Here is a 24,187-nt window from a genome sequence, read left to right as displayed (position 1 = left end):
CACATAACATTACTACAGGACATGTATCATGTACATCAAGAGTGATGTTCAATATTTATTCTGTCATTAATGTTTATTCTTCAGAATTTACCTAATTTTTAAAATTTTCCTTGATGTTGGTGCTGCATTGTTTTTGTTTTAAACTGACTTACAAAGGGAGGTTATGATCTTTAACCTGATATAAACAAAAGTAGAATACTGCACTATGCCCACACTTTAAGTAGATGCTTTTCTACTATGCATGGTTTTATTTGAAGGTAACACAAGCAACAGTGTCAAATAAGACACTTTTACAATATTTCCAAAGAACGTTCTCACTGAATTCATAATAATATGTAAACGGGGCCTGGGGATTTAGCTCAGTGGTTCTGCCACCTGTCTCAGAAGCACATGGTCCTGAGTTCAATCCCCAGGACCAAATAATAACAATAACAATAATAATAATATGTAAACAGTTACGTGTTTTGGTTGCAAGAGTAGGCAAACAATGATTCAATACTTTGCACATTTTCTACTTTCTGATGTAAATATTCTCAGCAAATAGGAAATCTAAAATAATTTGACTAGACACTGATATTTGTATGTTTAATGACATAATTTACATATATCACATACATTTATGGACACAGCAATATGTTATGTAAAATTATATAGTTAAGGTTTATCAAAATATTAGCTTTACTCTGGGAATGTGTTCAGTTTTATACACATTACTCTAAATCTGTCAAAAACTTTTAAGGTAGATCTCAGCATTACCTATTTTTATCAGGTTAGGAAGTCTAGGATCTGAGATTATTTTCCTTGTTGAACATCTCACAAGTGGCACAGCCTATCTGAGGATTAACTGCACCTGGAACTTGCCCCCTGATTACTTATGTCTAGTTGGAACAATAATATACAACTTAGTTCTATTCATATATAAACCACAGAAACAGGAATGTACAGTTCTTAACTACATTCAATATTTTCAGGTACTATTATTTAAAAAAAAAAAAAGAAATTTGGCTTCCAATAGCAGAGTCAACTTCATATTATTGAAATAGGGGGAAGAGATGCAACTCCCAAACCTATAGATATCCAAAATGTGCCTGTATTCTCTAAAACTGAAGAATGAATTCTAGGAACAATGGAAGGTAAGAAAAGGAAAAATTTCTTGAGAGAAAGATTCTTTCTAAGAGACAGAAGAGAGACCAGAAAGTGCGCTGCCCGCCAGCCCCACTTTTCAAAGATGCTTTATATACCCAAGCCATGTGGTGAGGCAGGTACAAAGTGGGAGAAAACTATAAGACCAATGGAAAATTACAAGATGAGCATTAGGTGGGACAAATCCATGACCAAGCAGCAAAATTACAAGTACAGTCACCCAGGTAATATTGATTAAATGGGTGTCAAATGGAGCAGCAAGTCACACAGCAAGTGTATAAGGATTTTCAGGAAGGGTGAGGGTCAGGAACATTTCCTGGAAAGGCTGGGTTAAGACCTTCACCCCCCACCCAGGTAATTACTACTTATTTAGAATATCGATCACTGCTATTTTTCCCCAAGGGAAGAACAGGGTATAGTAGTTTCTCTCCTTTTACAATTCTGGCCACAGTGAATGTGTCTTGATTATCCTCCATGTTGGCTCCTTGCTGTGCTGGCTCCTGGAGAGCCACCCTATCTAACTGCCTACAAGATATCTAATTAACTTAGCTATCTGCAATATTATCTTCAAATAGAGCCATTCTAAGTGCTAAATTGAATATATGGCTATGTTTTAATGATAATAATATTATGTTGGGTATAGCCCTATCTAACTGCCTACAAGATATCAATTAACTTAGCTATCTGCAATATTATCTTCAAATAGAACCATTCTAAGTGCTAAATTGAATATATGGCTATGTTTTAATGATAATAATATTATGTTGGGTATCACTTGATACCCAAGATTTAATACTACTATCAAAGTTCTTTATATTGATGACTTTAATATTGAGATTTCTTGCCCATTTGTGTGGGGTTTGGTGGTTACGAATCATGTGACCTATATCTACCATTAACACTAGCCACCAAAACAGTTTTCAGTTGCAATGAAAGTTATTATAGCAGAAGTGAAATCATTAAAATTATCAAAGATTAACAGAAATTATATAATTAAGGAGATACGAACAATTTGAGGTTCTCTGCTTAAGTTTTTGTTTTAGTTCCCATCTGTTGCATCAAAGAACCCCTTACAGAGGTTAATTCAATATTGTTTGTGATCTTGTGACCATCTGAAATAGAGAATTTCAACCATATTCATAAACAAGGATGTACGCATAGAGGAGGAAATAAAATGATTGCTTTTGGTTCTTGTCCCAAAACCATCTTGGCAAAAGATTTTCACACCCCAAAATTCCACATCTGCAATTGCAAAATAAGTAATTTGTTGCCAAGCCATTGTGCATATTTCAGGACACTGGCCAAATTTTAATACTGGCATCGTTACGTGAAAAATATCATAACAGTAAATACTGTATTTGCCTGCTTCATTTTGCCAGTCACCAATGTCAGTAGTATCCTGTTCTTTAGGAAAGTTAATTGAATTCTTTCATTCAGATAATCAACACTTGTGCGTCCAACCACTCTTTAAATAGAGTCATTCTTTGTCTGGCAGCTGTGAGAACTTTTTACCCTCGCCCCTCACAGGAACAAACAGAGAAAACAAGTTCATTTAATGCTTAGATAATGAAATCCTGTTTGAGATACTATTCACTGGCATGATGCAGTTTTAACAGGAAAGCTTAATCCTCAGATTTATTCAAGACAAGATTTATTCTCAGTCAATAAAGTTTGGTCAAAATGGATAAATTATCTCAACCACATCCAAATGACATTCTCTCTTCTACATGGAAAATATAGATATTTTAATGGTACCACTCTAAATTTTGAAGATATATAAAAGCAAATTCATAGAAGCATATATTTTAGATTAGAATTAGTAGAAAAGAAAGGAAAAGATTTTTTTTTTTCAGTACTGGTTATCTTCACACTGAGCTACATCTCAGTCTGTTTTAATTTTTTTTTTTTTTTTTTTTGGTGTAGAATTGCTTATGCTGGGTTTGTATTTGTTATACTCATGCTTCAGTTTTCCAGAGTTCTGGGATTACAGGTGTGCACCAACATACCCAGGTAAATGGCAGAATTTTTAACTACAAATCCACCCCACACAAATCAGAACTGAATTATTTAATTTTACAGTACCTTGGAAAAAAGAGATGTGTGGATATAAATGTGTATGTGCCATCAAAATGGCACATTTTTTATCTTTATTTTTGTCTTATTAAAAGAAAAAGAAATTTTAAAAGAGTCAATCAGAATATACCTGATGCTCAACTCAATGGTTAACATAAATTTATCAATGGTTATTCTCTTTCTCCTTCCCCTGTCTCCCCTTTTCTTTTTCTCTTCCTCTCTTTCCCATGTGCTCATATGCACATAGAAATACCTACATACACATGTGTGCATATATTTCTCCAAATGTCTACACCAATCTTAGGTACAGTATACTTTTTACATACTCATCCTGAGAATCCCTAATATAAATTGTCTTTAGAAGCTTGAGATGAGTGTCCCTTAGAATTTTTAAAGATATTTGTAAATGTTTAAATGTTAATGGGAATATTGATCTTTGATCTTGGTGTACCCTTGGAGATTTGTATATAATTTAAAACCACATATGCATTGCTGTTATAATGTTCCCACATGTATGAGCCCTAATAAACAAAATCCAGGCACTAGAAAAATGCATTTACAAACTTAATTTTCACCATCTGTTAACTTATCACCAGTTTACATGTACTCAGATCAAGTGGTAAAGTCAGACTATTTTCCATACATGTTTTTACGTTTTAGATAATATAACCAGTTTACACAGTGCATAAATTAAAAGTACTATAGAATTGACTGGTAAATTAAACATATCTAAATACGTTTATACTAGAATACTTATGCTCTCCAAATACTTTTTATTTGGATGGAAATATTTTATTTTATGCTAACAGCTCAAATTAACAGCAACTCTCAACTTTTTGCTTTATATGTACATACATATTTTTCACTCTGATTTGGTTGGTGGAATTTTGTTCCCAGGGAGAACTGGACCCCTTCTGAGTTCAGTTTTCTGACTTCTTCCTGCTGACCTTCCCAAGCTACATCACAGCCCAGGACCTGCTTAATAATCTTTAAAAACATACTTCTCATGTTAAGCACATTTGATATTTATTAAGAAAAAGAGAAGCTATGCTTCTGAATATAAAAAGACAAAAAATAATCAATTACAGCATGTTGGTATTGATTATGTCCATTTGATATCAAAGGAGGGCACATAAGCAATGAAATCAGAAATCTATTTCTTACTAAATGAAAAATTCCACACTGGTTTAGTCAGTGTTTAGCACACATATTTCTTTGGATCAGATGCAAAGAGCCATGTTCTGAAAGAACAAACCTACTGTGAATGAATAGAAGAATATTTCTTGAGCAACAGAGCCAACAATGCTTTTGTTTCTTAATGGATCTTCTATTTTTACACTGAAAATATGTTGTACAGTGTTCTTTCTCTATTATGTGCAAATGGAGAACAGTTCTTCAGTGCAATTGCTAAAAATGAAAGATTTCTCTCCAATTTGAGGCTTTATTCTGTTGATGCATTTGCTTCTAAGATCACATCTAAAGTCTTGGGTAACGGGCATATGGATGAAGTTTGTGACTCTAATGCCATTCCTAACATAAATACCTAAGCCACTAAAAATATGCATTTTTACCATACCTAATAAATCTTAAGGATGCTTCCAACTTACTGGGTGTTCTTGGAACCCACACAAAATAATTTCAAAAGGAAACAAATTGTGTGCATTGTAAATAGGACATAATGCCCATTACTACAAATGGACTGGCATATATGAGTGTTTAGCCACAGAGAATGAGGTAGGTCACTTTCTCCTAATAATGACTTCAAAATGAGAAGGCCTCTTATCGGTAGGAGACCATGATATGTTTTGCTGTGGCTGCTTCACAATTTATTACATTGTCAACACCTCATATGTAAGTCAAAATTCAATAGGTTTTTTTTTGGGGGGGGGAATCACAATAAATATCATTGCCTCCTTTAATTCTCACCAAAAGGTGATTTCTTCTGAAAATTAGTAATGACTAAAGGAAAGCAAACTGTAGATGTTGGATTAGAATTATAAGTCATGTTTATTTGAAGTTTATTCTCAACTCTAACCATCACAGAGGAAAAATATGGTTGGAGATTTATAAAAAAATAGAACAAACTCTACTGGGAAACATCTCTCTGGCCACTAGACCAAACCATATTAAAACAACTAAATCAAAATCTTACTGGAAAATCCAGATCACGCACTGACTCCTTGCATTTCTGTCTTTAGCTTAGTTTGAAAATATAATTATTTAAATTAAGAAACTATTATTTTTCATTTCTCAGATTGGCAAATCAGCATAGAACAATACAAAGCTGGCTAAAGCAAAAGAAACAAACTTTTACACATGGTTGGGTGAAGAGTAAATTGGCACAATCATGTTGGATCTCATCTAGGTTTATGGTTTTATCTATGATACATATAGCCATGACAGAATAATTTATTTTCCTGATTCCTTCCCTTCTGTCTATATTCACAGGCTTGGATTTCCTGATGCAAAAATTTGAATAACCCCTGACTTTGGGGTTGGCCCTGTGGCTTGGACAATGTTAGACAAGAAATGTGTTTGGGCAGTGACGTTCTCTCCCTTATACTTCTGCTGTCACCACAAGGAGATGGATGAGTCTCAGAAGAGTAACATGTAACTCATACTTTTCATAGTGAGAGTAAAGTCCAGTAAGACCCCAGGGAAAATGAATCACCTAGCTGAGGGCAGCCTGCATGATCCAACCTTAAATCAACTTGCAGACACGGGTAAAAATGAAATCTTACAGTTGCATTCTGCTGAGATTCTGCAGTCATTTCATACATAACACTAACTGACGGAATGCTGGTGACTCCCAGAAGTATTCTATTCCTGACCTTGCTGAATTTCAACTGCCTGCTTGGTATTTCTAACACTGCAAACTTTTGATGTCCCATACTGAAGTCTTGGAATTCTTCCTTAGACCTGCTGTTCAGGTCTTATCTAGTTAATGCAGCTAAAAACATATAGTTCCATGATACCAAAAAACAGCAAAACAAAACTTAGAGTTATCTTTGTTTATCTTTTGCCTTTTCCTCTCTATTTCCAATCTTCCAGTAAATCCTAATGACTTTCTCTTCAAGATTAAAACAATTATTATTTTTAAAGCTATTTCTTATATTCAACTGGACATTATTTCTTTCCATGATATTGCAATAATCACTTTAATGGGCCTCCCTACTTCTGCTCTTACTCAAAATAATTCTAGTCTTAATGTAGGAATCGGCACACTAAACCCAATCATAACGCCCCCTCCCTGAATCTCTGCAGGGTATCTAGTCAGACTATGAGTTCCAGGCACTTCTTCACAAGGATCCTCTATGGGGCCTTGTAACACTTATCCCCATTTTCTCTCTTCCTGTCCCACTTCTTGCCTCCTTTTCCACTTGGCTATAACCACCTTATCCTCTTCCCAGTTCCTTTCTAGAACAAGGTGCATTCTTGGCTGAGGTATTTGGAACTTGCTGGTCACTATGACTGACAGACATTTCCACTTTAGTTTATGTCCAAACGTCCTCTTAAAGTGAAGAACACAGCTTGCTCTAGCTGATTTCTTTAAAACTACAATATCTGTCTCTTTCTCTCATACACTTTCTGCTCACCTCTCTGCTTTAATTACATTAGCTCCTGTAAGTATATTTATCAGATTTATTTATAAAAGCAAAATAGCGATAATTACCTAAATATACAGTGTAAAAGATTTATAAAAATTTGACACACCCATGTAATGAAATAGTATATCTGAAGAAAAATGCATGAAAAAACATAATGTGGACTGATATTTTATGCCATCATGTATAAAAATGCCCGTGTGCAAAGAAATCACGTTGCCAAACAATTCTTATATTCAGATCCTAATTTTTGTAAAATATTGTTAGACAATTGGTAATCAATTAATAAATAGATATCTATATTCAAACTAATTCTCTTTACTTGTGAGAAGAAACAGAATTGAGATTTTCTTTGTTTGTGGGTAGGGGGAGTTTTCAAAGTTTTTCACAGTGAAAGGAGTTGATTACATAACAAGAATAAAGACAGTGTCTGTAATCCATATGCATTTCTAGGGAAAATGAAAACTCTGCTACCTTCCTCCAAACCACATCTTCTAAAAAGCACAGCAGAAGGTTAGGCATTCAGGTTACTCATGCTGCATAATTCCTATCTCAGAGCTCCCTGAGCAAGACCTCGTAAGAAGGTCGGAAACACGATGAAAGCAGAATTTTTTTTTTTTTTTTTATTGAGTTTATTGGTACATTTAGGGATTCAGTACAGTTACATTCATTGTTGGGATCATGTACCTTTACATGGCAAGTCTTGATTCTATCCCTGAGCAAGACCTCGTAAGAAGGTCGGAAACACGATGAAAGCAGAATTTTTAAGACTAACACTACATAGGGAGCTAACACAATGGTTGCAATGTCTACTTTTTAAAAAGTTAGTCAATTATGTCTCCCCTCTCCCACCAAGCCCCAAACCCCCACAAATAGCTCCATGAGGCTCCAGAGTTTGTATAAACCCTAGGAAAGCCCAGATGTGTTTGCCTCTGATTAAAGTCTGCAGTGGCTCTTACATTCGCCCTTGGATAGAACAGACTTTTGAACTGTTTTTAGACTAAATCATATATTGTTAAAGTTCGACTCAAGCTAGATCACTGCTTACAGACATAAAAAAATGTTGATAATGAAGAGCAAAGGAATAAGAAAGATAAAAACATTTAAGTTTTGCAAATTTGTCTCCTGATAGTTTCTACCAGATTCACAATTTGCCTTCATCATATTTATTGGTTATGTCTTGTACTTCAAAAAACAATTTAAAAGAAGAACAAAGCATATTACATTCATTTTAGTTTTTAATTTATTGTAAAATATTCTGTTCTCACTCAGACTGTTATTTTAAAAATAACCCTAGGGGCCAGGGGATTTAGCTCAGTGGTTCTGCTGCCTGCCCTCCAAGTACAAGGACCTGAGTTCGATTCCAAGTACCAAAAAACCAAACAAACAAAAAAAAACCCAAAATAACCCTCAACAGTTCTTTTTGCTTTTCATTTAAAAATAAGATCAAGAAGTTATAATAAATAACTTATTTATTAAGGGAAAAATGCAAGAATTGTAAGCAACTGCTCATTGAACCAATTTCAGGATATTTTTCCATTTCAATATACAGTCAATCCTTAATTTGAGTAGGCTAAAAAAAGGGATCTTTAATTTTCTAATAGATCATAATAAATAAGAAAAGGATTGAATGTATAGTATACATTTCATAAGAGGTCTAAAAGTAAGTTTAAACCTAATATTTGGCAATACAGAAATAATTTCTTAAATGCCCCAAGTCACCTTTCTATACAGAAACTCAAGTCAAAAGATAATTTTTAAATGCCTAATAAGCAGGAATCACACTTGTAAAACCCTCCTCTGAAAAGGAAGACTGAACTTTTGAAAGGTGGAAGGAACAAAACCCTGCTGAACCTGCAGCAGGCCAAGCTCCTAGCACAGGGAGGAGGTCTTTGTGGCTGTGCAGAGGGGAGGGGAAAGAAAGGCAGTCAATGTCCTGCAAATAATTTGGTCCATCTAGAGCCACATGATTTCACCATGGCAGGGGGCGGGGGCAGTTTATTTATTTTTAGGGAATTAATTATTTTCCCACATGGTGGGGGAGATGGAACACTGAGGAGGCAGTGGTTTCATTTTGAGTGACAAATATTATCTTGTGCAACTTCACATACAAGGTTTGTTCCTTCACCTGCCAACTAACTTAAGGCAAGTGGATGCCTGTGCATTTGCCTTATAGCTAAAAAATGTGGTATTGAGATTTGTCTTTGCCCTGAAGGACTCTTTCAAAGTGGCAAAAGAAAATAAACACGGTGTCAAACTTGGTGTTCCCGTTCCTCCTCTTCAACTTAAAACAAATAGACTGGAACTCACAGCTGTGGGTGACTCAGACCCACAAAGGAGAAAGCTTCAAAAGCAGCTTCTCTCCTCTCCTTTTTAACTCTATCAGTAGCAAATTGATGCGACTGCTTTCACATTGTTCAAAGCATTCCACACTCTACAGGCCTGACGCAACCTTTGTGTGTTGCAGGCTGAGGCTCCCACACAAAGAGGAAAGAAAGGTCACCCCACACTGGCAATTAGGGATCTCGCTGAAAACAACCACAAAAGTCCCAGGGGGAAAAAGTCCCACGTAAATTAATCAATCTATGTAAACTGCACAACTATGAGAGACTCATTTTTATCATTCCAGATCTTCACATTGTGCCCTTTAATATCTGTTGATATTATTAACATACAACATAATATCTTATACAGACACTATTTATGCAGTATCAGAGAGAAAACTAATTACCAAACCAGATTCTAAGATATTTCAATTCTACAAAGTTACAAAATTCTATGAGAAAGAGATTAAAACATGGAAATTCAAAGATGAGTAATGCAACTTAGCAATGCTTTGTTAATCAGTGCTGTCAAAGAAAACACTCAAATACAATAATTTTCTCTTCTGTAATCTTATTGTAAAATATCTTGACACATTCTTAGCTTAATGATAGTATCTAAATTTTGGTTGACTTAGATGTTTTTCAATTTTCTCTATGTGAATGTTTATATGGGGACAAGTATTGAATTTTTTAAAGTTATGTAAGCCTTACTGCACTAATAGATAAATTTATTGTATCAGACATGAAATAGCCAATGCTTGTCTTTCTTCATTTAGGATGCAAAGTGTCCAGTGATCATGACAAGCAATCTATGCAATTGGAAACATTTTATCTGTCCTGTGGCTGTGATTTTGAGTTATTGTCTGTATTCTGGAGGACAGATAACGTTCTAGTTTCTTTTCTTCTCCATAATGCCTATCCCTGGCTCTAAGAAGAGGCCAAATAAGAAACAAATTTCTCAAGTGCTCCAGGAATTGCAATTTAAAGAAAAGGAAGAAAGAAAAGACAGTTATTTCTCCCACATGTTCTAGTTTTTTAAATGTAAATATTTCAAACATAGGATAAAATGAACGTGTAACCGGTGAGCTTCTGAAACGATAAGTTTACCACCAGATGTGACTCTGCATTCTAAATGCAATAGCTGAACAGGGCTGCCATTGTAACTGACATGAAATGCAGATTGTCTTCCGGTTCTCTACCATTTTCTTTCCTCCTATTCATGAGTTTTCTATTACCTGCTGGACTATTGTGTTACTATTAATAACACACAGTTCTTTGTACAGAAAGATCACCCACAAAATAAGCAGCCCTTTATCCAGCCATCACAAAGTATGTTTGTAGAAGTAAATACATTCCTACCCAAAATGTGAGGATTTTATCACATTGGAAAAGGGAGACAAAAAAAAGTCAGGATTTGAGCATTCCTGGAACATCAACAGTTCTCATTTCTCTCATTGTCTCTAAAGTTTATTTTTTAAATTCTGAAAATTATGAGCAACAATTGAGGAAAACCGAGGAATACAAGGTAAAGAGCTTGCCATTTTATTCCTAAATTTCAGGTAAGAAAAATATAAAGTGACCCATTATGCTCTTGTATAAGGATATTTGATTTTTCTACAATCCATAAAATTAATCATAATTAAAAGTAATTTACAATATTAGATCACTGAGGTAGCAGAAATATATTTAATCTTTACTTGTTGAAAACATTAATAAAGTATAATGGGCCTTCCATGTGGCAAGGCAAAAATACATTTCTTAATATTTTCCTTAGGAGCTGGGGATTTAGCTCAGTGGTTCTGCTGCCTACCTTGAAAACACAAGAACTTGAGTTTGATCCCCAGTACCAAAAAACAAACAAACAAACAAATATTTTCTTTAGGACAGCTGCTCAGACTACTCGGACTGTGGTCAGCTTTTCTTGCAACAACATAAGGCATGATTTTCTGATAAATGCTACTAGATTCCTAATCATGGGAGTTTCTGTCACTGTTACCTAAATGAAAGGACAACTTTCTTCAGAACCAACTTTGAAAACAAATATATACAATAAAATGGACTAATAATTGTGTGAAGAAAATGGCCAATAGCTGTTGTGCAGGAAAAAAAGAGAATGCAAATAATTGCCCTTTTCAGACAGCTACTAAAATTTTAAAATCATAAAAAACATAGTTACATGAGCCTTCACATTGTATTCATTTTGGAAATAAACATAGAACTTTAAAATACAGTTTAAAAAGCAGATCTCAATGACAATGATAAAGTTCAGCTTAAATATCTCACTCAATGGCATGAACTGTTCATTTCTATATTGGCAAATAATATTGAGTGACCATTAACACTTAACAGATTTTTCAGGGGTGGTGTAGGGAACTCTAGAAACAATTTTGAGGGGGTATATGAGGTTAAATCTATTCTATACTAATACTAAGACATTTTTCCTACTTTGTTCTTGCTTTTCTATGATTGCACAGTAAAATATTACAAAGGCTACATGACATGAGACTGCAGTTTCTGAAGTGCTAAAGCAGGTATGAGAGAAAATCCAGCTTTCTTTTCTAGACCAGGCATTCATAAGATTTGCAAAAATGTTAAGGCCACTGTGCCAATTAATCTTAGCTTTCAACTTGACGGAACTGACACCCTTGGAGAGGTACTGTGCTGACCGAGGTACTGTGCAACAGATTTCATACCTGAGTGTGCCTTGAAGGGGGGGCCCAGTTGGAGGAGGTGGGTCATTCGCCTTGTGCTGCTTCGCAGCCCCAGAGATGAGCAACTTTGTTTCACTGTGATGGTTCTGCCTCCGAGCCAGCCCTCCACAGACAGAGCCTCTGAAACAACAAGCAAAATCAAAACCTTCCTCTTTTAAATTGTGAATATAGGTTATTTGATCCCAGGAAGGAAACTCTGGTTAATACACTCATTCTTCCCATTAATTTTATTATAGAAAATATTATTATTGTCAATACCTAAAAACCAATAGCCTTCTTGTACACAAATGACAGACTCACTGAGACAGAAATTAGGGAAATAATTCCTTTCACAAGAGCATCCAAAGAAATGAAGTATCTAGGAATCAACCTAACAAAAGAAGCAAAAGACCTCTACACTGAAAACTACTACAGCACTCTGAAAAAAAGAGATCGAAGAGGATATAAGAAAATGGAAAGACATCCCCTGCTCTTGGGTAGGAAGAATCAACATAGTGAAAATGGCCATACTACCAAAACTGCTACACAGATTCAATGCAATGCCAATTGAAATTCCAACACTATATTTCACAGAACTAGAAAATAGAATCCAAAAATGCATTGGAACCACAAGAGACCTAGAATAGCAAAAGCCATCCTAGGCAACAGACACATGGCCAATTTGAAACTATACGACAAAGCCACTGTGATAAAAACAGCATGGTACTGGCAAAGAAACAGACCTGAGGATCAGTGGAACAGACTGAAAGACACAAAAACAACTCCAAATGTACTCAGCTACCTCATCTTTGACAAAGGAGTTGACCATCCCCACTGGAGGAAAGATAGTCTCTTTAATAAATGGTGTTAGAAAAACTGGATCTCCACCTGCCAAAGATTAAAACCAGTCCCTTATCTTTCACCACACACTAAATTAAAATACAAGTGGATTAAAGATCTAAATATTAAAAGGGAAACACTAAACTTGCTGGAAGATAAGTTAGACAGAACTCTTGAAGACATTGGCATAGGAAAACACTTTATGAATAAATCCTCAGTAGCACGGGAACTAACAGAAAGAATCAACAAGTGGGATCTCATCTTGTTAAAAAGCTTCTGCACTGCAAAAGAAACCATCAACAGAACTAAGAGACAACCTACAATGTGGGGAAAAAATTTTACCAGCTGCTCCTCAGACAAAGGACTATTATCTAGAATACTTAAAGAACTCAAAACAATCAGCGCCCCCCGAATATAAAGACCCAATTCAAAAATGGGCATCTGAAATGAACAGACATTTCTCAGACAAAGAAGTAACAGCAGCAAGTAAATATATGAAAAAATGTTCCACATCACTGGTCATTTGAGAAATGCAGATGAAAACAACACTGAGATTCTGCCTCACCCCGCAAAGAATGGCTGCTATCAAAAAATCACACAATAACAAATGTTGGCAGGGTTGTGGGGAGAAAGGAACCCTTCTCCATTGTTGGTGGGAGTGCAGACTGGTGCAACCACTGTGGAAATCAATATGGAGATATCTCAAGGAGCAGGGTCTAGAGGTTCCATTTGACCCATCCATCCCTCTGCTGGGTATCTTTCCAAAAGAATTAAAAGAATCATATCACAGTGATATATGTGCACCTATGTTTATAGAGGCACAGTTTGTAATAAGTACAACTTGGAAACATCAAATTTGCCCATTAGTTGGAGACTGGACAAAGAAGATGTGGTTTTTCTATTAAATGGAATACTACTCAGCCATAAAGAATGAGAAATTAGATTCATTCATAGGAAAATGGATACATATTGAGGATATATTCCTAAGTGAAATAGTAAGTCACACATGTGTAAATACCGAATAGATTCTCTGGTGTGAAAAATTACAATAGAACATAGGATCCTAATGAGATAATTGATAATGTGAAATAGGAAGAAAAGGGCTAAAGGTGTAGGGAAAGTGGGAAGGGTAAGGGAAAGGCAGTAAGGGAAAAGAAAAAAATAGGAGAAAAAAGAAAAAAATGGAAATAAAGTGTTTGTAAACAGGAAGGGGAGGAGAAGGTGCAGGGAGGGCAGGGACAAGGGGAAAAAATGAGAACCAAGATCTGTCATGTAAAGGTGCAACATCCCAATGATGAATGTAACTGTACTATATACTTAAAATATACCAATAAATTCAATAAAAAAGAAAATATTATTGGCCACAAGATATACTTTCTATGTTAACATATAATACGTTTATTTTTGCTATTATAAAAGAAATATTTGTGTTTGAGAATCTCTGCTTTATAACACATTTGGTCTTTATGGTACATTCCTGTAAACTTTAGAGATTGAAAGGGATTTTGAATGCAGGTGCTCCTTGGTATTTATATTTCTACCTAGAGCAATACAGTAAGATTAAGAGCTCAGGAAATATGCATTAATTAATCAATATACAATGTTTCATCTGTTAAAAGAGAAAAAAATAGAAAGGAGCTAAAGGTGTAGGGAAGGTGGGATGGGCAGGGGAAGGGTAATAAGGGAAAAGAAAAAAATGTGAGATAATGAAAAGATGGAAATAAAGTGTTTGTAGATAGGGAGGGGAGGAGGGGGTGAAGGGAGGGCAGGGGTAAGGGGAAAAATGAGAATCAAGACTTGTCATGTAGAGGTGCAAGATCCCAACAATGAATGTAACTGTACTGTATCCCTGAAATGTACCAATAAATTCAATTAAAGCTGAAAAAAAAAAAGAGAAAAAAATAACATAGTTCTCTAAGAGCTTAGCAATTATGGAGACCTCCTTCGCTATCAATTTCACTAAATCATATCAATTTCCCCTCCAATCAGATTTTTCCTGTTTGGCAAACTGTTTAGAAAAATGATACACTGAGCAGTTCTGTAGATATTAAATTTGTTAGACCTAACAGTCACTGTAGATAATATCTGGGTGTGAACTCGCATCTTTGTTTAATTAGTGTTATATGCTCTCCTCTGGAGTGTCACAGTGTAGTTAGTACAAAGTTGCCTTGGCAATGGTAAATATCATTCCACCCAGCATAGGAAGAGCAGTGTTGTTCCCACAATAGCGACCAGAAATTCAAAGCCACTTTACAGCTCTCTCATATAATCTTGAGTCATTCTCTTTTATTGGGTCTGACACATTCTCATTTGAATTAAACATGTAAATTAAGATTTCTCAGTAGGTCTAACTTTTCTCAGCCAAACTCTTTTGGGATCAGAAATACTAAACAGTAGATTTGTTCTCATAGTTTTAGGTATAGGGCTTTTTTTTTCCTTTACTAATAAAGGGGTGATAAATCTTTGACTAAGTTATTCTCCAGTATAGTCTTTGTCTCAAAAAATAAATCTGGATGAGGAATTCTGTCCTTGAATATTGAAGGGTGACTAAAAGTAAAAAATATATTTACTATGTTTGGGCTAGTTAATAATTATCCCATTCTATCTATTGTTGTATCTATTCTATCTGGAAAAAAAAAAAAAAAAAAAAAAACTTTCCAATTAGCTGAGACCACCAAGTGTGGCAAATCAGAGTAGATCTCTTCAGGTGAATTCAGTCAATGCATTCCAGGGCAGAATGGCATTCCTTCCAGCTGAACCCAAATCTAATGGTTCCTTAAGCTAATTTTTCACCAAATGTTGGGTGGTGTGATAAATAGAAATAGCCCAAGCTTTAAAAAAAAAAAAAAGAAAGAAAGAAAGAAAAGCCTGTGTCTCATACTAATGCTGATAGGTGAATTCAGTGATATAATTTAGAATCCTATTGGGCACCCCAAAAACAAAGGAATATCTAATAAGAAGCAAGTATAGATGAGATATTGTAACTGGTTCAGTAGTACAACACAATGTCACACAAAGTAACTTTAGTAATCTTAAATTAGGGCCAATATTATCATATCATTTTCTCTGAGTACAATATGAGATTACTTTGTAGGAACACAGCAAAAAAGAAAAAAATGGGAATCTACTTGCCCAATCTTACCTTGTTGGGAAAACTATGTAATGGTATTGTGCCCAGGATGTGATGATAGACATTTGTCATACTTTGCATCAAAACTATCCCCCAAAAGGTTCCTATGTTCAGAGATGGGGCTTTTAGAAAATGATTAGATCATGGGAGCACTAATCTCATCAACGGTTTAATTCACTGATGCGTTCATATCTGAATATGCTGTTAGGACACGGATGTGGCTTGGAGGAATTAGTCTCTGGAGATGTAACTTAGAAGAGTATATTCTTGTCCTCAGATTCTTTTCCCCTCTTGGACTCCTTCCTCGCTCTCTACTTTTTGGATGTCATGAGTTGAATCTTTCTGCCATGTCCTTTTTGCCGTGATGGTTATTTTGGACCACACTGACCACTGACTGAAACCTCTGAATCCAAGAGCCAAAATGAATCACTTTTCCTTTAAACTGTGTTTATCAGGTGCTTTTTTCCGGCAGTGGAAAACTTAATACAACATCAAAATTAGCAAAGCACTACTTACATGGTTGTGACGCTTAACTAGCCATTCAAATGAAAGTTATTGAGAACATGGAAATTATTCTGCAAAATATTATTCTGTAAAAATGCAGTATTTTAAAAAATCAAATCTCATAAGTGGTATGTTAGTATAAGTTTATTAGATAGAGAGCACTTCTAGACTAAATCTAGAACTTTATCTACATTAACCTCCATAGATTAACTCTCAGATCTAGAATTTACACAACCTCTTATTGATGACCATTACCACAAAAAGTTGGAATAGTTCTCGGGACAGCTACTGAATCGGATAGTTCAAAGCTGTTAGTTCACAATATGAGCCAATACTTCCTAGCACCTGCTGGAAGCATTTCCAAAGTACTGAATCTCCTGTACCTAAAGACAACATGTCCTTCCCCTTTGAAACTTATATTCACACTATCCCTGGCTAAAACCATCAAAATCCACTTCTCCATATGTTTCCCTGGACCTGTTGCCACATATTAAATAGGTAATGCAATCCCTTTGAGTATAGCCTATATATTATTGGAAAAAGTCTTTTTTATACACCCCTGTTCAGACTATTTTAAAAATTGATTTTTATTGCAGGTACCTAGGAGCAATGAATAATGGTGGTCGTGGGTCTCATGGCAAACAGGACATCATGTAAAGTATCTTTTTCAGAAAAGTGCCATCATGTAAAGCACCTGTTTCAGAAGCCATTACAGTTTATCTCCAGTTATGGGGAAAGGATTTCTTTTTGTCAGCCAGGAGATTCTAAAAGAATGATAAATGAAAACCAAGATTTTCAAGCAAAATATCACTATCCACGACTCAGAATTTGTAACCCTTCTCCATTAGAATTTTATCCTTGACAGAATATTTGTTGAGGTTGAGAATTTCGTCCCCTTAAGGGACTAAACTCAAAGCCTAATGCTCAGCAAGTCTGCTGTGTGGCCATAGGAAATAAAAATTCCTTTTATAATGGCTATATGGGGGCTGTTGTAGTCAGGGTTTTGGCAAGGGAACACATTTACTACAGAACACATAGTCTGTAAGATTATTTTATGATAATTACCTAAAAAGTCAAATGCAAAGGAGTGCAAGACATTAACTGAACACTAAGGGTCCAAAGAATCTGAGGGCCTAGATCCCAGCAATTTCCCACATACATCCAGCTAAAGGCTCAGGGTCCAAGGCAATGTCCTCCGTGAGCATAGCCAGAGGCCTAGGGCCCATGGCAATGTCTCATGCTTGTCTGTATTAAAGGATCTGCACTTGGAAGGCCCAAAGACCAGTGGCAGAAGCCAGAAAACCTATGCAATGAGATGAAAGATTTCCGCCCCCAAAATGAGCCTGAAAGTGATGCTCACAGTGAAGATGAGAGCTCCCCTGATGAAACAGCAGCCGCTCCCAGTGACAGCGAGGCCCTGAGCTCCAAGGACAACGACGAGAACAGCCTAGTTCGCATCAGGAAAGCCATCCGCAGCAAGCTTCTCCTAGAGAATCAGCAGGCCCAGATCTTCCCCCGTGGTTCTCCTTTTATGACTATTGGTAACAATCTTCAGGTGGATCCTCGATGCCCACCCCACAGTGATTCAGTTCAGCTGGTTGTTATAAATTAACCATTAGTCAATCCACTACAGGGCCTCTGGCCTCAGGTACTAATTACAAGTTTTCAATTGACTGCTCCAAACACACCATCTTCCTTTTAATATCTGTTGTGCCATAAAAGCAATTAATCTGTTTTAGCATTCTTAAAATTATCACTGTCCTAATTACTTAATTTCTAAATGTTTTTCCCTTTACCTGCACTTCTTTACAAATAACCAAAATGAAAATTTGAGGAACTTATGATGTTATTGTAGTTAAAACCATACCACTACTACCAGGCTCCTTAGTTTTTTTACATAAGTAAACAATCCATCTCAAAATTTCTCACTAAGGATAATACATTTTAGAATCACTCTGGTTTCCTAGAAAACAGCCTGAAGCAAGGATTGAGAGTCAGTAATTTATGTGAGAATAAAAGCCCAAGAAAATAAAACAGAAGGACAGGAAATAAAACAATGGGACATGTGGATTTGCCTTGTTAGAGTCATCTACTGAGCCACATGACCAATCTGTAGAAAGAAAGAGCAGTGGAATTATGCCTTGGTAAATTCCATCAGCTAGAGAATGTGAAAGATAATTTATCTTCCCAATTTCCCCTCATCTCCTTCCTTTCATTAGTGAGCATTTTCCCCAGCTGGACATTACTTTATCACAGTTTTGTGTTTCACTTGGCTATTTTGGCAACCACCTAGAAGATAAATACGTGCCTGTCACAGGATGTATTACACATGTGCAGAAGTGATGAGCGCTACCACATACACAAAATGCAATTGGTCTCAGATAGCAAGTAAGAAGTTGGTGACCCATAGTGCATAAATGCAAAATGGAAGGCAATATTTCACCTGAGGCTCTAAGAGACAACTGAGCTTAGATAATTTTTAAAGCGTATCATATGCACACATCCTCCTGACATTTACAAGAGCAATGAATTCAATAAGCAGAAAACTATAGGTATGAGAGAAAGACTTTCATGGCTCATATTTGAGAATATTCATAAACTCAAGGTGAATAATGATTGATGACAAGCATTAAAAGCTCCATGAAGCATCTGGAAAAGCTGAGAAGCAAAGGCCATGTACTTAACAATTTCTGACCACTTTTGTGGATTGTTGGAAAGAGGTATTTGCCCATCACACAATGATAAAGAGTGTATTATAAAGCAATAGAGAAGAAAGCAACATGTCAGGGGATATACATTAAAGCCGCTTAGTTTGAATGAAGTCATTCAAGATTTGTCTGTTCAACAACAGTTATCTTCTAGCATATTCCAATCACTAAAGAGGTACATAAGAGAAAGAGGATCTTCCTCAGAAAGCAGAAGAGTAGAAAACAGAGCTGAAAAATAATAAAAGATAATGGAAAGTTTATGTTCAAAGATCATAGCAGTACTTATCAACTTTTATATGTCCACAATCTTAATAAAATATAGAGGCTGGTTTGGTAGTTGATCTCTGGATGGTGTTTCAGATTCTGTATTTCTAACAATCTCTTGGGTTACGTCAATTGTGCTGGTTTTCAGCTCATGTTTTTAATACTACAAAATACCACATAGTATTAATTACTGGCATAGATGATATCTTAAACTACAGGGGAAATCTTGAGAGAGATTTCATTATTGCTAGAATACAGGAGTGTTACTCTAGTTAATTAATAAGGGGTAGGTTTTTGAGATAGCACCACAAAATCTGCAAACCTGACTTGTTAACTAGGTTACAGATGAAGGGCAGAGGCAAAGAGATTGTTAGAAAATGAAAAACTGTCAGTGTTTTTCAAAATACAATGAAAAAGGAAGAGAGGCAAGGTTCAAACATAGTGAAGTATGTGAGAAATAAGTTGATCTTGGTGCTAACATAATAGGCTCATGCTAAATGGAATTGCAGTCCCTATTTCCAATGTTCTGATGAAGGGGAAACCAGACATGGCAATTAAGATAGCAGAAATGCGGGACAGGGCATTTAGCTCAGTGGTTATGCCACCACCCAAGTTCAATCTCTGGTACCAAAAAAAAAAAAAAAGAAAAAGAATGTATACCTTAGTATTTCTGGGTAATTGATCAAAAGTGGCTGTGGTTTTAAAATCATTTAAATAGAGAAATAAAATCCATATTCCACTATGGCAAAAGAAATGATAGTTTACTTGACTGTTTTGCTAGAAATTCTTGAAAGTTTAAGGACTTCAAAGAAGAGAAAATCACGGAAAAGTTTGAAGCCTAGGTATACAAAAATGTGAAGGCGGGTAAATCAAAGAGAAGTTTATACTGATGAAGATCAATGCTCAGACCCCTGCAACACTCGCCTCATTATGGGTGTCACATTTGTACAGAAGCCTATCTGAAAATAGGAACAGAAAGGATACAGTTCTTCTATTCTGCATCTTTTCCTTTGGAGACAAGTGCACTGAGATCCTCTAAGTTAAATTCAGAATACTGTATTCCCCAATACTTAAATAGTAACAAAGAAAAAGTTTGAATAGAAGATATACATTTGGATTAGGATTTTTCCACTACATAGATAAAATGTGATATTAAAGTGACTGTTTAAGACTCACAGTGTCCTAGACACCTGGAATAATTCTACAATATTGTAAGGATATATATAGTGATATACATATTGTATGATCATACAAATGACCTCCTAATAAAAAAGCATCATGATGAGTTCCCCATTTAACATTTTGCAGGGAAGATGAGAGTACTTAGGGGTTTCTAGAAAAATGCTAGCAAAACAACAACAAAACATCTATGAGCAGAACTGATAAAAATATGAATTGCAAAACAATCAGTATCTAGTAAATGGTTAATATCAAAACTATGTAGGAAACTATTAGACCTCAATATCAAAAAACCCAATCTAAAATATGTAAAAGAAATGATGACAATTTTCTAAAGATGTACAAATGGCTGACAAATATATGAAAGGTGCTCAATACCACTTGTATCAGGGACATGGAAATAAAAAAAACACAAGATAGCATTTCACTAGGATATTAAAATGGCTGTTATTTTTAAAAGATAAGTGTTGTTGAGAATATGGAAAAATTGATGCCCTTGTACATTGTTGGTAGAAAGTAAAATCATTTAGTCACTATGGAAAATGGTATAATGATTTATCAAGAAGTAAAAGTAGAATTACCACAATATTCACCCATCACTTTCTGTGTATATATGTATCTACATCCAAAAGGATTCAGTGTCTTAGGGGGGCAGCTGCCTTCTCATGCTTGCTGCATTAATTACAATAGCCAGGCAACTTAAATGTCAAATGATGCAGGAATAGATCTTTTAACATGGTAAATAAATCCAAATGAAACATTATTTGGCCTTTTAAAAGGAGGAATTCTTATAACATAGATTACCCTGAAGGGCACTAGTCAAGTAGAATAAATTATACACGATTCCATTTATAGGACACACTTAAAACAGTCACATTCATGGAAACAGGGAATAAAATAGTAGTTGCCAGAAACTAAAAGAGACAAAAACGAGAAGAGACTTTGGACTTGGGCTTTTCAGCAATGCTAGAGCTATTAAAACTTTGGCAACTCCTAGAGATGGACTATATACATTTTGTATGAGACAGACATGAATCTTTTGGAGATGAGGGATTGAAAGCTGTGACTTAGATGTAAATGTCTCATGTGTTTGGGGCATGCTATACACATCAGTGGGTTCATACTTGGATGAGTTCAGTTGTTGGATGTGCTGTGCGGGGGTGGGGCCTGATAGGATGTGGGTCACTGAGGGATGACTTGCTCCTCCCCTCTCATTTTGCTTCCTCACTGCCAAGAGATGAGCATGTTTTTCCCTGCCATGCCCCGTCTGCCAGCCTGTTTCTACCTTGGAACCTGACAGCCATGGAATGAAACCATGAGCCAAAATAAATCTTGCCTTATGTAAGTTTTGAGGGTCAAGTTTTTTGCCCCAGTGACAGAAAAGTGGCTAAGACAGTCACAAAATGCTATAAATTTCTTTGTAGGATAGCATAATTTTATAGCCACAATTTGTAAGCATCTCACATGCACACACAGAGAGACACGCTTAAGTTTTTCTAGAACTGGGTTAATTTGCATGATTTGTGATCTTTAGCAGAATCTCCACAAAGAACGCCCTTAATGTGATCTATGGATGTATTTGAAATGTAGATTCTTGGAACACTGAATATGGTTGAACTAATGGGGTAAAAGGGAAATTTTATTTATCATTTTCAAAATACACCATATATGCAGTATTTAATTAAAGCCAACAGAATCTTTTAAATCAACTCATTGGGTGATTATTTTTTAACTTAAAGAGTTTTGAGTCTTAAATATGGCTTCTTATGGTATTTACAGGGCAGGAGAAGGTACAAAGATCAATAATATAAAGGGGATAATATAAACATGTAGTCATTTATTTCTTCAAAGTATGGACATGTATGTGCCTTTTTTTTTCTTTCAGAAGACTGAAGAAACAATTTGGTTTTAAGTATTTCATTTCAGTCTCTTTTTTCCCAATCATTTTGAAAATAAAGATGAAGGAAATATTGACAATGTATTAACAAAATCCCATATCTGTCATTCTCGACCTCTCAAGAAGGACACCATTTTTGCTAAATCAGTAACCTTGATTTATAAAATTGGAAAAGCTATTTTCAAATGGGCTTGTGCTTAAATTACCTTAGAAAATTCAAGTTTTCACAGTTACACATAAACTTTGATAGCTAACACCCTCCCCCAGTAGTAAAATTAATGTTTGCTGGTTTTGCTCAAGTTACCAACAGGAAAGCTTGCTATTCAGCAAAGAAATGAAAGAAGAGAGAATTAGTGGAAAAGCATGGAATGAAATAAAAAGAGAGAACTAGAGCTCCAAATGGCCCAGTAGTTAGAATGTAAGCCGAGGGGATGGCATGGCTTTGCCTATAGAGCTGAAACCCTCAGAATTTGCTAGACTATGCAGCTCTCAACAAATACATAGAGACCTGAGATATGGTGAGACACTTTCTGCTCACCATTTTCTAGGGTAAAATGGTAAGGGTACATGAGCTACAGAGTAGTTGAAATGAGAGAGCTGCGAAAGTTAATTCCACAACTCCCACAAGGTTGTTTTGTGACCTCAGCATGCCGGACAATCATCTGTAAAACTTCATTGTTTTTCCCTCTTAACAGATGCAACCCCTGAGCTCACAGGCAAGGGGAATGGTAGTGGGTGTTTCATAAACATCTGTCCAACAACAATGTCGGTTATGGAAGATGGCTCATGATTAAAAGGAAGGCAGCTTAAAAACAAAGTGACATGTAAGTGCTGAACACTACGTAGAAGAGTACTCAGGAAAAGGAAGAACATGGTACACTTTATGGAAGCTTTTCAAGAGGGAATCACATTGTCACATCTGGTGTGTCACCAGCCAAAGAAATGGGGATATAAATTTTTCTGAATATCAATTTCATAACCACCATTTATCTAGAGCTTAACTTTTTAATGCACATGATAACCAAGTAGATTTTTATATTAAAAAAGACCTTTTACAAATGTAATTCAATCTCACCAGTTATTATAAAATTCACCCATTTAAAGCATAGTAGATCTAGGAAAACAACATGGGCTCTACAGAAAAGATGGTATGTAAGTAGTTTATGACTCTCAAAGGGATGCTTGACCTGTTACTGGCACCCTTCTCAGAACAAGTTAAGTGCACGATTAAAGACCAGACTTAACTGGTGATTATATATTAATATATGTTCTTTTTCAGAAATTCTATTTTAAGGAAATAGATATGAAGTTTATTTTCGCTCTCAGAAATAATGTTACCCAGATCATTTTAGCTTTCTACCTTTAGAGGTTTTCCTTTTTCTCCCCATGGTTAACAGTTGGAAGGTTGCACATCTTTTAAACTTTTAAGTAGCCAGGACATTAGAAAATCTCATGCTGGACTTGAGGTAAACTAAAAATTCTGTTTCGTTTCCACTCTTTGTCTGGAAGAACAGTCAATACTAATGAAATGATTCTTTAGATTAACTGAATGAGTCAAAAATAAGATGTCTTTGTTGTTTTGATCAGAAACAGAAGGTTAAATATCACATGGCTTCTCTTATATGAGAAATGTAATGTATAAATCATGTAAAGAGAAAAATGAAAAATAATAGAAAACAGGGATAGACACTGAGGAGATGGAAAGGGAAATTTGGGAGGAGGGTCAGACAGAAGGGAAGAGGGGAAAGGGAAATAAAAGGACCAAAGATTTTACATATATATATATATATATATATATATACACACACACATATATATATTTCACATATA

At 35.5% G+C, this 24,187-nt stretch overlaps 1 protein-coding gene across 1 annotated transcript in view; it reads right to left on the bottom strand.

The window, feature by feature from the left end:
- The window catches only part of Scin (scinderin), an 819,415-nt gene that overhangs the window by 408,168 nt on the left and 387,060 nt on the right, over positions 1-24,187 (bottom strand). The window contains exon 19 of the transcript XR_004514640.1: positions 11,839-11,976. The gene's annotated coding sequence lies outside the window, so the exon portion shown is untranslated. The remainder of the gene's footprint in view (positions 1-11,838; positions 11,977-24,187) is intronic.

This window comes from Fukomys damarensis, unplaced genomic scaffold, assembly GCF_012274545.1.
Source record: "Fukomys damarensis isolate Sample0158 unplaced genomic scaffold, DMR_v1.0_HiC HiC_scaffold_4, whole genome shotgun sequence".
NCBI lineage: Eukaryota > Metazoa > Chordata > Mammalia > Rodentia > Bathyergidae > Fukomys > Fukomys damarensis.
Note: the sequence above shows the minus strand (reverse complement) of the source record. Positions and strands in the feature narration are given on the sequence as shown.